General features: G+C 33.1%; 1 protein-coding gene and 1 long non-coding RNA gene across 3 annotated transcripts in view; one reads left to right on the top strand and one right to left on the bottom strand.

Annotated features, from left to right (window-relative positions):
- The window catches only part of LOC128674459 (dopamine D2-like receptor), a 176104-nt gene that overhangs the window by 81956 nt on the left and 82097 nt on the right, over positions 1-12051 (top strand). The window lies entirely within an intron of this gene.
- Positions 10869-11667, bottom strand: LOC128674464 (uncharacterized). The gene is made up of 3 exons (XR_008405166.2): positions 11603-11667; positions 11173-11299; positions 10869-10996 (listed from the first exon to the last, which is right to left on the bottom strand). It is a non-coding gene; the product is annotated as an uncharacterized LOC128674464 (long non-coding RNA).

The raw sequence follows: 12051 nt of genomic DNA, 5'->3' as shown, positions 1-12051 counted from the left end.
TAGAAAATAAGTACCTTTTTCAAGAAATTCTTGATCTTTTCTGTATTTATGAGAGAAGCGCATTAGGTTTATGTTCGTCCCTTTTACTTGGATTAAGAAAAAAGAGATATCCGAAGAGAATTTTCAAAAGCACTCTGTTGCATTCACAAGAAGCAAGTAGACAGCAGATATTTATTTTATATACTACTCGTATTTAGAATTGATTATCGTAAAAAATAGAAGATGAATTTTCTATTCTATTCTTATTAATTTATTATTCTTTTCTATACATACATATTATTACGTTCATAGGAAAGCTGCCCTGCCCTAAGTCAATAACACCTTTTTTTATTTGTTATTATGTTCCTCATCATAATTACCTCCAGAATTTTATATAAACCTTCAGCCTCTGGGCTTTACAGTCTCCAAGTCTCCTGCTAACCAAGTTACCGTCCGGCGGCGCAGTGGACGTCCTATTTGACGGCTGAATCAAATTGCGCACGAATTTCTATGCAAATTTTCCAATGACTGGATAAAGGCGGAGGTACATTTGTCCAGTTGCCAGAAATTGGGCAAGTACTGGTCGTAAACTCATCTATGCCTCAAAATCAATTATTCAGAAATGATGACTATATAATACACCATCTAATGAGCTGCCCACGCTGCGTTCCTCTCCGACTGTCCAACACAGACGTATACAATCCCACAATGCTTTAGCAAAGGCGAGGTATTGGACCTCACGAGTTCTAACTATCTCGCTAAGAAGTTAAGAATGAATTTCACAAGAATAGATAAAAGTATATTTACGTGACTAAAAGAACTTATACGAGTACACTAAGGAAAAGTCTGTTACGCTTAAGTATTTGGTTTGACTCCTAACAGCCTTAAAAGTAATTTAGGCATTTACCCGGCAAGGATGGCTCTGTTTATGTGGCGACAGGTAATTAATTTGCTAGAGGTCCTTAAACATCAAAAGGAGTAACGAAACGCTTTGATTTGTTGTCCGTTTACTGCCTGAGATATTAATATTTATTTGTTGGTAATAATCATTATTTACTACCTCAGTATCCCTACTAAACTTTATCGATAACTATAACTTGCGCACAACAACGTAAAGTACTGCATTTTATCTATCGGTGGCGGCTTGCACGATTAACGTCAAAGTTGAAAGGTTTACATTGCAGTATTTATATACTGCAAAAGTACTTAGTCATACTAACTACGCAATGTTCACGCAATCGCGTCGGCATGTGTCTGAGTTCGGCATATTCGACAGTGTGGAACTGGCATCATACACTAGAAAATAAATATATCAACTAGAGTCCGGTTTTCCTCACGATGTTTTCTTTTGCCGAAAAAAATTGATGGTCGATAAAAACTACCATGTATGAGCCATATCATATATACATGTTTTATCTTGAGTCTACTCAAGATAAAACATATATATGCAGGATGACGTAATTTTTTTAAGAAAGTATTTTCAACATAGCAACATTGTTCGCCGTAACAATGGCTTCTCCGTAAAAAGGTACCTATGAACCTAGGGACAAAAAGGAGCCGTATACGTCGTAGATGCCACAATGTAATTCTGAAGACGTATCCATTAGGATGCCTCGACACTTCTGAAGCAATCGAGATATTTATAGATAAAGAAGTAACATTTTCTAGCTCTTTATAAATGATATTATTCTTTTATTGAGATCACACGAGTACTTTAGTCACATTTGCAATTGCTATAGGTACCTATTTATAAAGACTGATGAGAGCAAAGCGAGATTTTCATGGAGAGCTGACGTTAGTCAGGCGGACGGTTGCAAGATCACCACAGAATCTTCAAAATTTTAAGGCTTCGTTGTGTCACAGTCCCCAATGAGATCCATGCGGATATAAGAGAGTTCATATACAAAATTTTCAACCAAATTTTTATCAGAAAATACTCGTTCAATTCGCCAACCCACGTAAGTTTAGAAAGTAAAATCTCCCGAGGTCGTCCAATTTATGAGGGTTTGGTTTCAGATTAAGCAGTAAATATAAAAAGGTGTTTCCCGAAGATAGTTCAGATCGGGGTAATTTAGATCAATTTAATAAGGTTAAAATTTATTACAGGAATATGAATAACTAGATGTTGCCCGGGGCTTCGCTCCCGTAGGAATTTTGAGATAAAATATAGCCTATATGATGATGAACCTTTCTAATGGTGAAAGAATATTTGAAATCGGTTCCGTAGTTTCGTAGATTACCCGCCTCAAACATGCAAACCCACAAACGCTTACCTCTTTATAACAATAGTATAGATTTATACTTAAAAATAATTCTGTTAAGTATTAATCTATTAAAAACGGGAACAATCATTTATATCGACGGTTGGTTTAACTATACTTAATAACAAGTGTGTATTTCAGTATTTACTTAGAAAAATATGACTTCTAAATGAGCTCTGCTATACTGTAAGAAAAATAAGTCACCGTCGATTACACTTTATATTTAAAGTTTTCAATGAAAAGAAATAGCCGAATAATAAATTAGTTATATTTTTTCTTTTTCTTTGCTCGCGGATTCGCCCTCGTATATTTCCCCAGAAACAGTTATTAAGTACCCTATAACCTTTTACGTACCTACTTCAAACTACAGGTAAGTATGCAAAATTCTAAGAATAATGCTTAAGATGATAAAGCAAGAAGAGGTATCAAATTAAAAAACAAACTTACTTGCGCATTTGTGATATTAGTAAGTTAGGAAAAGCAGAGATATAAGTGTAGGTTAGCTAAGTTCAAAAAAATACCTAAAACATTTATTTCGTTTACCTAACTTAAAAGTAAAGTATGACTTCAGTACAGACCATTATTACAAAAATTACGGAAACTTGGAAAAGAATAATTCAAAATGGCGTCGGCTGCGGCAAGGCAAATGGGTTCTCCAAAATGTCACGCTTTCTTGATTGATACTTTTCATTGACCTCATAGTCATAGATTTAACATACCATGTCTTCTTGGAAGAGAACGTTTTAAAAATGCAAATGTCACACCACTAAAGAACCATAACATCGTTTTCAATAATAAGTTTAGAGTTATATTTAAAAAAAAATAACAACATATTTTTTTTATATGTACTATCACGTAATCGCCCCAATCATATAGGCCAATCCACCTCGCTTATACCATTGTTAGTACTACTATTCTGATCCATTATAAATGTAGTATCACACAATCATTTTTAATAGTGTGTTATTTTATTTTTAGAAAAATTATCGACTAAAGAAAAAAACATTTGTGTATGTGTGATTGCCCCGTAAGCTATTTATACAAAATTACTTCTTCAACAGCGCACCGATCACTTCATACATCTTCATATAACATTTGGTGGGTAAGTTGTCTTTGGTATTTAAAAAATATATTCCCGTCCCAGCAGCAGTGCTATTATTGTAATTACTATAGCGACTTATGGCACAGACTGTTGCGTATTTATGTAAAGTGATATTTAGAATCCAACACTTTGATGGGTCGACATGGTACATGATACAATTCTACATTTAGCTCGTTCACTCCATGTTTATCTTGAAATTCATCACATGGTTTTTGAATGAAATATCAATACTTGTTGTGGTTTTAGTCCACAGACATTGTAATGTTCTTATATCTGTGTTTTAGACAAAATTTTCTATTTCTCGATCCTACTTAAGCATTATATTACTCCTCTGAAAGTACTAACTCATAATGGTACATTGACTGATCAAATATTAAAAATAGCAACTTATGTAGGTAACTATACTTTTTTCCAAATGAGAACATAGGTAATATATTATTTTGCACATTGTGTCTCATTATTATATCTTATAAGAATTTCAAGTAACATCAATCCAAAAAGCTAAAGAAAAAGCAAGCGAAAATAAATACAAAAGAAAATAACATTTGGAATCATTAAACACGACGAAAGACCTCAATATCAAAACGGTCACGAAATTGCTAAATAAATCGTAATCTCATTAATCCCAGTGCTACACGAACGGCCGGGAAGTTTGAAACACCGCGGCGAGGCACCGCTGCGGTGACGAAAACTTTCATAATTATTCATGCTCACGTCTGACTTTACGAAGCCAAAAATATGCATAGGTAATGCTAGTACTAGCCTTCCACGCATTTCTTCTTTGTTTATAGATAGTTGCCTAACTGTAACTAACAGCACGCCCCTGATATGCCTGCATTTGTATGTAAAACATTAATACATAGGCGGAAGAAGTTATATAAATTATAATTAAGTAAAAAATTCCGGTTTGTAATAAACGGTCTATATGCATGGTGAGAAATGCGAATGTTTGTCTGACTTTTTCTTGACGATTTTCATTGATTATATAGACGTTAGGTTTTCATTTATTGACAAATTTTCGCTGGATATAGACTGCATAAAACCAATTTTTATCCAATAGATAATAAAGTTAACTTTCAATCAATTTGTTTAAATTTCTACAATTAATTACAAAGCTAATATCTTCTTCTTTGAAAGGTGGTCTTCTTAAAAATTTCAATAATAAAGGTTATGACCATGCAACATTGTCCAAATCAATTTTCCGGCACGATCGACGTCGTATGTAAGAACCATAAATCTCGACCAAGAGCTATGAAATTGAATATCACTTAGTAAAACTTTTTACTTCATATCTTTTGAAGTTGTGATCGTGGAAAGTGAGTTTTTAGTGCACAGTTCGAATAGTAATGTCTTCGAAGTCGTTTGGCAAACGTCACATGCAATATTGAATATACGAGTATTTATGGACCGGTTTTGCACACGTCTATTAACTTTTGCAATGGCCATTTTTCAGCACTAGGTTGGCAATATTATTTTCATATTTGTAGAAATTAAAATTTTCATTATTAAAAGAATCACATATTTTATATAAAAAACGTGTTGCACTCCGGGAGTGCCGGCAGAAGTGAAAACTTGAATATTAACGTTGTGCACTTTTGACGTTTTACAAATTTTCGATCAGGGTCTCGTGTCCTGACGCGAGTTGAACATTTTTTATCCATCACAAAAAGTGCACAATGCAGCTAATGAAGTTTTCACGTCAAAAATTGAGAATTATTTATCTCTGTAATAATTACGTTACATCATCATCTGAATTTATTCACAGTATAAATATTTTTTCTACTATTTCTATGTTTTTGTAATATTTTTTTCTGATATTACTCTGTAGTTGTAAATACCAGCTCAAAGCCAATTTTTCACTATAACAAAACGTTCAATTTATCATCACCAAATATGTCTATATAGTATCGGAAATACAGCGTGTTGAATTCATGGAATTGGTGGTTCAATTTCCTTTGAATGCATCCTGTATAACGAGGTGCGGAGCTCTTAGCGACCAGAACAATATACAATCACGATGAGATCGAATTGTGGGTGCTTGGAATTAATTGCCTCTATTGACATATCCTATCCTACTTCCTACAAATTCCATTTTACTAATATTATAAAGACGAAAGTTTGTGAGTATTTTTGTTCTTCACGCTCAAACGGCAGGGCCAATGTTAATGAAACTTGGTGTTGAGGTACCTGATACCTTGGATTAACACATAGAGTACCTTTATTCCACAAGTACACGATTCCCATAGGATTTGGGCAAAAAGTTTGATAGTCAATAATACTTTAAAAGTAGATAGCGCTACTGTACTATAAGTATTAAAATTAATTGTTATCCGCGGGTAACAAATATTATATATACGAAAATTATATTGTACGTTCGTTAATCAATCACATCACGATACACGAGTAGAATAATATAATTTGGTATAGTATGGTACAAGGGTTTATATGTTTGAGGTTCAGATTTTATTTTTCTTGATCATTTGGTATAAACACTTATTAGATAAGGACAAAAGTTTCTAAAGACTACTAATACTTAAATGTCATAAATATCTGACTAAACTCTGACATTTCTCAAAGAATTATGAACTGAGTAATTACACAATTTTTTGGCGTTATTTATAACTTTGAGATTGTGTCATAAAAAAACTTTAAAAAAATTACTTACTCTATTTATAAACAAAACGGTTCATGTAATCTGCTTATTTTTTGTTTTCAATAACAACTCAAATAATAATAAAAACTTGCGAAAATAGAAAACTTCGAACAAGAAACGCGATGCAATATTCAGAGTACACATTTTCCGGAAATATTCTCAAAGACGTCGCTCTGCCTGATCGACTTGCAGACTTTGTAGGAAAATGTATGTAAAGCGAGTGAAATTTCAATTTTAACGACGAACCAATAGCACGGCGACTACATGCTTTGAGAACTACCGACAGCTTCTGGCAGAGTAATGGACAATGAGAACATCTCTCTTTGGAGCGTTACCCCGATTGCTTCCACTGCCGTTGAAGAACAAAGTCTGTCTTTTTTATGGTATAGTAGGCAACGAGCAAGCAGGTCGCCTGATGGTAAGCAAACACCGCTGCCCGTGGACACCGGCAACCGATACGGGTCACTGGTGCGTCACCGACTTTTTCGTCTCCACTTCGCACGGTCGTCGACATCCCTTGTTGTCAGACCATTGGCACGCATGTTATTCCTTACGACACCAAGCCAGCACTTCTTAATTTTACTTCTTCTGCCAGGGACAGGTGGAAACGGCTTAACCAGATATTTGTTCCCTACGAAATTTGCCGTATTAGAATTTAAGAGAATATCCTCAATAAATTCCTAAGTAGGTTTTAAATCCTCTAATCTTAACTGAGCGCTGATAAAGGTTGATAGAAATGTGAGGAGAGAAAATTACTTTTCTTTGGACAAAAACTTTTGCTTACTTCGATTATTTTTCATTCAAGATTAATCTGTTGTATCTGGTTTAGTGCAAAAATTTCTTTCAATGTTTATCCCAAAAATCTAGGTTAAGTTTCAAATTTTTATAATGTCATGATTTTGTCAAGACATGAAAATATGTAAATTTTGTTCACAATTTAAATTAATTTTCAAATCTATAATGACCTCAAAATCTACACTACCTACTACTACCTCTCATCTTCGCTGGATTCAGCTTGCATTCAGGGACCGCGAAGCCAGTGGTCGAATTAAAAAATGAACTTTAAAATTAAGTAAATTTTCATCATATTCTATTTACTATAAAAATATACACACCATATGGTAGTTTGATAAAATGAATGTATATAACGGTCTGGTTCAACTATTCAAGAAGAATTATAAATCCATTATTGACTTTGAAAAATATACATATACGCGAAACGTAATTTGGAGACCATTAAAGTAATTACTAGGTAGGTCTAAGCACATTCCCATTCTATTGTATCATAATTTATCAAAGCGTTGCGTGACATGACAAAGGAGTATTTTTCTAAGTGGTTGATTTTATCGACAATAAAATAATGAACAAATGATCATAGTTTTTCACATTTTGTTATACTATAAATACCTAAATCGAATATTCTAATCGAACATACTATAAATATTATCGAATAATTTCTTGAGGGAATACGTATTTATTGAGTTAACACCGAGTGCGATGTGCGAGAGTGATGGCAGATGAATGAAAATATATTTTTTTATTTACTATTTCCCATTACTTAAAACTATCTACTTATCGGTGCAAACATAAAACTTTCAAATAAAGAACTAAGTACAAAAGTACTGTTTATTTCTATAATTTGTAATTTCTTTTTATAGACATTTTTGTTTTGACGTTATATGAGACTCGAAATTTAATCAGGCTACATATACATACATATACAATATCAGACACCGCATTTTTATTTATAGAAGCAATTCATTGCTCTCAGAAGTTGTGGTCTTGAGCTTTCCAGTGGGAGAATAACATTAAGAGAAAGACAGAAAACCTCGTACAGTGATTTATTCATTACATATTGTTAGTATTAGTTCGTCGGTTAATTTTAATTAATATTCATGTAACGTCGCGTAATCTGAAACGTAATCTGAATTTTGCGCGAGTCGGTAGGAACACACGAGAAACCAGGATAACATTTACTTGAGTTAGTCTGGAATAACTTATGTCGCTATTGGTGCATGTACTTAGCAAGCTTAGTTGACTTCTCTAGCTTTTGCCGGAAAATATATTACGGCGAGTTGCACCACTTCTTACACTACTACTTTGCGTTTTTCTGCGCAGATTAAAGTTAATGTCAACGTTGAGATGAGGTTCAGGTGCAACCTCTGTGCAGAAAAACGCTTGCCCATTTTATCTAAACGTCAACGGCACAGAGGTTTGTTTTGCAACTACAGTTCCATGCTTACATGCGTTCCATTTATTTACCTTATAAATGTTTTTTTTTTATTCTTGCCTATATAGGCTACCACTGCTGCTTATGTCCCATTGCTGGGCAAAGGCCTCCCCTTCCTTCTTCCAAAAACCTCTGCAGACTACAGATATTAAATAAATTTTCTGACACGTTGTTTTGCTGTAAAAAGCATTTTCCATTTCATTATAGAAAATTTATAGTTTTATTATTTAATTGTTTTGAAATTCGTTTTCGTTAATATAGGATTATTCTGTTGCTACGTAAAAAAGTAAATTTAGGTTAGGTTTTCATTCTGGGAAAAAAATTATTAGGTTATGGTATATAATAATAAATGAATGGCGAAACAGAAGGGAGGCCTTTGCCCACCGGTGGGATACCACAGTATAAATATATATCGTTCACTTGCGACGACAATGTGACATCTCAAAAACCCCAACTTTACAGGAAACAACTTTTAAACTTTTGAACGGTCTTATTTTTTTAAATACTGTTCGAACGACCTAACTCTGTTAGAACGTATTATAGGTTAACTAATGAACAAATTAATTATGTATAATCATCGTATCTTTACAAAGAGAATACCCATAATTTATACGTTTAAAAAAAAAAGAGAAAACTTATCACCATTTTCCTGAAATATGCAAGATTTTTGATGTGTTATAATGAAATGTAACGTTGAAGATGATAAACTAAGTTACATCGTGTTGAGTCATGAAATGATAAAACGTTGATATCGAAAATGTTTCTTTAATATAACAGCAATATGAAATATCAAAATAGTGGTAACTAGTACTTAACAAGTTTTACTTAGAAATATATTTATGATGAGATCTTCAATTACAATTAAGACATTAAAATAAGGCACATATTTAAATCACATATAACTTCTTTTCGTCTTTATTCAACAGTCAATCAATAACTAAGCTTGGCCTAGTAAAAAAATCTTACAATAATTATCACAATCATGTATGGCACGTTAGCAGAATCATCAAAGATGAAAAAATACATATCAAAATTAAAAATTCTAATAATAAACTTTTAACAAAAACTATATTAATTCAGTCTTCAGACAAAAAAGTACTCCTTATCTTAAAATATGATCTGTAGTATTCAGGAATGTGATTACTATTCAGCAGAGAAAATATATCTTCTTTCTTCTTTTCAGCTAAACCAGGTTTTCTGTCAAAAGCCTTCTTGAGGGGAAAGTTAAAATCAACCTTCTTTTTTATTATGATAGCTCTTTTGAATTCTTCAGCGTAAGAAGTTTTGAAGTATAATGTATCAGGCTCATCTTTCAGGAACTTAAACACTTTTATCTCTGAAATTTTAATGGCATTTTTATCTTCATCCTTTTGAAGCACGAAATTTACTTTACTTATTACAGCTTTCCAATCGCAAATATCACTATAACAGATTTCGTTGACGTGAATCGGCGTAGATTTCTTTCTGGCAGCTTTTATGGCGCCTATGAAACCTTCAGGGGTATATATAGGTCCAGATCTCAACTGCCTTTTCACTTGCCGTTCAATCTGAGAGTGAACTGAGTCGCCTTCGTTCTAAATAGTCTCTGTGAATATCCGAAATAGTCTTACTTCCGTCAATGTCTTTTTGAATTAGCTCGCAAATAGTGAGATTCTATTTTAGGGATAGCTTCAATGAAACCTTTTGCACCATTCTTCAGTGCGTCATCTACGTGGGCATGGTTAGAGTGACACCCACGTTTATCTTTGATTAAAGAGATGTTTGTATCTTTATTTTTCTTCTTTAGTGCAGTTTCTATAGGTCGGTTATTTATTGCCAGAGTGTTTCGAAAGAAGTCCTTGCAAACCCTTATTTTTACGCCTTGCAAAGTAAAAAAGAATGCATTATTATTGTTTCGTTTCGGTGCTGGAGTTCCATTTTCATCAATTCTAACATAACGTTGTACTGGCTTTACTTCATCAATAGACTGAAGTATAAATGACCATTGTCTTTCAATATCACCCAAATTCCAGTAATCATTTAGAATTTCTTGGCGTTGGGTTTCATTAATGAGGGATCGGCATTTAAATTTACAGGTTTCTTTACAAGGGGGCTTAAGTATTCGTTCAGGCATTACTTTTTTAGTTTTAGATGATACATAGGACTTACCACAATTTCTCAAATTTTTAGCAACATTTTTCTTCCAATTACTTTCCTGTCTTGGCCGTTTCTTTCCCTTTTTTGTAAACGTCTGAACTATTTCAACTTAATTTGAGTTTGGAGTTTGATTTTCAGTTGTAGCTGTGTTTGACTGATACAATAAATCTTGTGGTAGTGTATTTTCATTTATTGCGACGGTAGACATGTTTTCATTTTGGTTTATTTCTTGAGAGTTCCTTTCAGATGTCATGGGAATTTCACTAAATTCAGCTAGTGTAAATCTGAATTTTGATTTTTCACGTAACTCTTGATAATCTGGATCTTTAACTGAGTCATTGCTATCTGCAAAGAAGTATAAATAAGAGGATAATGATTTGTATTCTAGTAAAGTTATAAATTTAGGTACACTTTAGATTATCAGGCAGTCAAAAACTTATCAGCGCAAGAAAATTAAAGAATACATAATAACAAATGGATACAAAATTTGCAAATAATTTGTTTTGGTTACTTAGCTTTTAAGTTTTACCGACCTTCTACAAAAGATGATGACGAGGAGCTACTGGAAGAACTACTGGACGATGAACTTGTAGATTTAGAACGGCGGCGATAGTTTTGAGTTGTCTCTGAATTTTCTGAAATCGATGAATAAGTGTAATAAAGTTTACACCGATATTTTAATCAAAGAATTTACTCTCGATGCAAAACCAATACACGGACATCCTTCATACAATAGACTATCTATTGTAGGATGTCAGTGATAGTGGTTTCTAAAGCCGCAAAATACGGAATAGTCGTGAAGCATACTTACCGATCATTTCATTCTCTTCAGTATCGGAAGAATCCATGTTACGAGTATCATTTGAAACAACATCGCAACCATCATCATCTTTTTTTTTTCTTGCTAACTCTAACATCAATTTGGTCCTCGACCCCATCTGTAAATAATATTATTAGCACATACAGTGTAATAAGCGGAAATAAATATTTAAGCTGACTTAAAATTATTCGGCAAAATCAGCACATCTACAAATAACCCAAATTAAATTTCGCTAACGTGTAATCAAATTATCATCTTCAATGTTACAATAAGAGTTATCTCAGTGAAATTAATATTTTTTACAAGAAAACAGTGATATCAATAACCTAAAATTTTAATATTTTTTAAAAATTTCACGAACACTGTGATAACAAGTTGTACCATGTTATTGAAAGAAGAAAGAAATTATATAAATACTTACTTTTCACACAAAAACGCTGATATTATCGTGATGTCACGTTTTTGGCGAAAGCCGGGAGCACTTCACACTAGTAACAACAGACAACAACTGAGCTGTCACAGTCTTGATGCTAACTGCATCGCCGAGTGAGATAGTGCTATACAGTGATATATGCATCTCATTCTCTCGTAACTCGGCCATTTTTAAAGTAAAAAATACCGCGATTTTACCGAAAAATAGATCGTGACATCGCGAGTTTGAATATCAATAAAACAAAAAATTGAATATTTATAAATGTCACACTGTTGTCGCAAATGAACGATATATAGTCTTAATTCTAAAAGATTGATGTTCACGAAATCTTCAAAAGCTAGCAGTTTTATGCTATATAGATGCTGCTCTTCGGCTTTTATATCATTAGTTTGAAACAAGATATTTTGTTGTTTCCGGTTTTTCAAAGTTGACCCCGC

This window comes from Plodia interpunctella, chromosome 12 (genome assembly GCF_027563975.2).
Source record: "Plodia interpunctella isolate USDA-ARS_2022_Savannah chromosome 12, ilPloInte3.2, whole genome shotgun sequence".
NCBI lineage: Eukaryota > Metazoa > Arthropoda > Insecta > Lepidoptera > Pyralidae > Plodia > Plodia interpunctella.
Note: the sequence above shows the minus strand (reverse complement) of the source record. Positions and strands in the feature narration are given on the sequence as shown.